The sequence below is a fragment of the Erythranthe guttata genome, chromosome 12 (assembly GCF_056151865.1).
Source record: "Erythranthe guttata isolate IM_541 chromosome 12, IM_541, whole genome shotgun sequence".
Classification (NCBI taxonomy): domain Eukaryota; kingdom Viridiplantae; phylum Streptophyta; class Magnoliopsida; order Lamiales; family Phrymaceae; genus Erythranthe; species Erythranthe guttata.
The window spans coordinates 6,900,584-6,904,151 of NC_142544.1; the positions used below are offsets into that span (position 1 = coordinate 6,900,584).

At 33.7% G+C, this 3,568-nt stretch overlaps 1 pseudogene; it reads left to right on the forward strand.

Moving 5' to 3' along the window:
- The first annotated feature begins 1,284 nt into the window (after positions 1 to 1,284).
- LOC148766338 (calmodulin-binding receptor-like cytoplasmic kinase 2) lies at positions 1,285 to 2,073 on the forward strand (annotated as a pseudogene).
- Positions 2,074 to 3,568: the final 1,495 nt, after the last annotated feature.

The window sequence follows — 3,568 nt, forward strand, 5'->3', positions numbered from 1 at the left end:
ATTTATTTTCTCCTCGTCACCTTTATCCCATGTAGATTATTTATTGTTAAATATGGATATTTTGTTTTATATTTTATTTATTAATATATTATTCTATGTAACTTGTGTAATTAGTAAAAGAATATCACGTGTCAATGTGTGACAACATTTTATATATAAGGATAAGGTAAATTTCACTTTCCCCTTGTACTTTGGCTTGATATCACTTCAGCCCTGTACTTAAAAAGTTGTCTCAATGTGGCTCTCACCGTTAGTTTTCACACATTTGACCTTAACACCGCTTGATCCAAGTATGAAAATTACAAAAAAACCACTTCTCTCAGTTTAAATAATTATTAAAAAAAATTGTGATTGGTCGAACGGTGTTAAGGTCATATGTCTGACAACTAACAACGGGGAGCATGTTGAGACAATTTTTCAAGTGCAAGGACGCAAATTAATGCAATCGAGAGTAGAATAAAGTAAAATGATAACGAACCAAAGTAAATGGGGAAAAGTGAAATTTACCCATAAAAATATTCATAGCTAAACAATCAATTATACATTTATCTTTTCTGCACAAGTTATACAAAAATAATTACTTAATAAATTACTTAAGATTTTCTTTGGTAATACCATTAGGCCTCTTTTGGTTTGAGGTATGGGATAGATAACTTTTGAAGGATTATATAATATTCTACTGTTCAGTGTTCATGATTATATAGTAACTAAAAATTTGGGTTTGGTTTGTAGGATACCTTAATAAGGATAATTGGACTTTGACATTTGGTTTGCCTGATGGAGACTGATAACATCTAAAATTACAAAATCACCCTTATCATAGATGGCATTTTAATCAATTTCATTTGCATTGATGTAAAACTAAAAGAGGAAAAAACATGTGTACTTCAAATTTTGTGGGAAAGAAAATCAACTTGAAGCTGCATGAAAAGAAATGAAAACAGAAAATTGTAAGATTTAACACATCTGTTACATTCAAATACGAAGTAAAACAAAAATAAAAGAATATCCTCTTTCTTTATTTTTTTTCCTTTTTGTTAAACTCCAAATTACTGAATCTTAATTTATAATCTTTCGCTTAATCCTTATAAAAAAAAAATTATATTGTCCATATATCAAAGTATTAATTTATACTCGAAGGCATAATGAAAAGCAATAAGAGAAGAGGAAGTAATGTTTAGTTAGACACAAGCAAATCAAAGATTTCCTTGGTTTCTCCTCATCAAGCAGAAAAGGCAATTTGAATAGAGGTGCAATAACAGTTGTAATTCTCACCATCATCATATGAAAAATGGTTGTCAAGAGAAATTAACCAAGAAGATCATACATATTCATAAAAGGTATTCGATCATCAAAAGTCTGCAAAGTTAGAAATAAAACCATCACATGCAATTTCCAAGATTATAATTCATATTCTTCTTCGCCAGAAATCATTTTAGGATTCGTATTGGAGGTGGAGCAACTTCATATGTTTAGCTAGCTAAGCTTGGGAATGGAAGATTAGGAATTGTTAAACGTGTCTTGGAGGAGAGAGGTGGCAGCTAAAAGATGTTTCTAGATAAAGTTTCGGCCCTTCTTCGGAATCTCACATCCAAAACCTATTTGACCGTATGCACACCCGTGAGGGCCAACACACCACACGCGCCATCTCCTGGTCCAACTGCCTCAGCATCACCCTGGACATCACCTACGCCATCGAATACCTCTGCTCCATCACCGGTCCCCCGGTGGATCGTCCACCGTCCTCCTGGTCAGCGACGGCCACGACAAGCGGGTCGATTTTGACCTCTACAAACTCAGGAATGACGCGCAGAGCTTGCACACGCCGATCGTCGTCAAGGCTCGCTCGGTTACATCGACACGAATCACCTGAACACCGATGTTGTTTTGCCAAAGAACAACGTTTACAGCTTCCAGGTTTTGCTTCTCGAGCTAATCACAGGGCTGAGATCATCACTGCAGGGATCGTTCACTCCGGTGGAATGGACGGAGGAGCGCCGAAAGAGCGACGATTTGGGGGTATTGATGGGGATTTTGGACCATCTTCTCTTTCACATCCCACTAACAGATTAATTAAAATAAAAAAAAATGTATGAAATAATGAGAGAGTAAGAAACTCCTACACCAATCTAAAAATAAGAAAAAGAAAACCATGACTATCACCATCTTCCTATGAATAAGAATCAATCGCACCCTTTTGAAATTAAATTGCAAATCTTGAGAACTTAATTTGAATTGTCGAACCTGGGCTCATTATTTCCATATTTCTCACTGAAAGAAGAATCAAAGAAAAAGATTTACCTATTTTTTTATCTGCGTCGAAAAGGGGACTCGTCGGAGGTCAGCCGGTGAAGATGAATATTAAGGGGAAGAAAAAGAAAAAAAAAGGTGAAGCTGATGTTAATGTCGCACCAGAGAGAAGAATGGAGCAGCGGCGGATTTTTTTTATACTGATTTTGTAGTAAATAAGGACAAATCTTAGGGCTTTTGGTAATTTCCTTTCTACCTTTTGGACTGATAATAGAATCACACCTATGGAGGTGGGATAATTTATCACGCAATTCCGTGATTGGGTACCGGGCTTTCAATCAGTACCGGGTTATTGTCACACGTACCAAACACCGGATAAGGGGTGATTAAATTGTCTATCACACCTTATCCAACAAACCAAACGGGGCCTTAATGTCTTTCAAGTAACTCAATACCCCAATTGTCTTTTACAATTTCTATTGTTAAAGTTTCTCTCAAAACTCTTAGTTTGACTTAAGTCTCTCCAATTAATATTAAATTATTTGTCACATGCAGTTCAAATGCTCTTCAAATTTCACACAACAAGTTTTCATTAAAAAATAATTAGGGATTAGATTAAGGAAATGAGTTATGTATTCCTTTATACGTTCATTTGAAATAGAAGATAAGAATTAACTAGCTAGCCAGGTTCTTTGTGCGTGATTTATTTAGATTGATATAACTTGATTTCATTTCGATTTATTTATTTAGGTTCATTTTTTTTAATTAATAAAACTAGTGAATCAAGTTTCACAACGCAAAGTTAAATTAGTGAATTTACTAGTTTTTTTTGTTTTTTTTAATTACATGGACGAAAAGTTCAGATCAGAATTAAACATTTAACCGATCCATTCATCCCAAGATTAATGCACGTACAATTAGAACACATAAGAGCAATAAAAAACCAACATTATCACTAATTAAAAATGAATCAGAAACCACACACAATTACTCATAATTATATTCCATGGTTGCGTGCATGTAACATAATCACTAATAGCAACATGCAATAATTACTTTACACGTTCGTGATATTAGTTGATCTTGAGAATAATTAAGTGTAATTGATTGCTCTTATATATGCAATAATTTCAAATTAGTGAAAAGTTGATTGTTTGATTGCTCTTAAATATGTTCAACTTGTTGATTAATTTGGGGATGAACTAAATGTATGTATGTCTCGGTTTATCTTGAGAATAGTGTAATTGGACTTAGTTTTTTAAAGATATTTGAGCTTAATTATGGATAATAAATTGATAATTTAGGTTCGGTTTGTTGT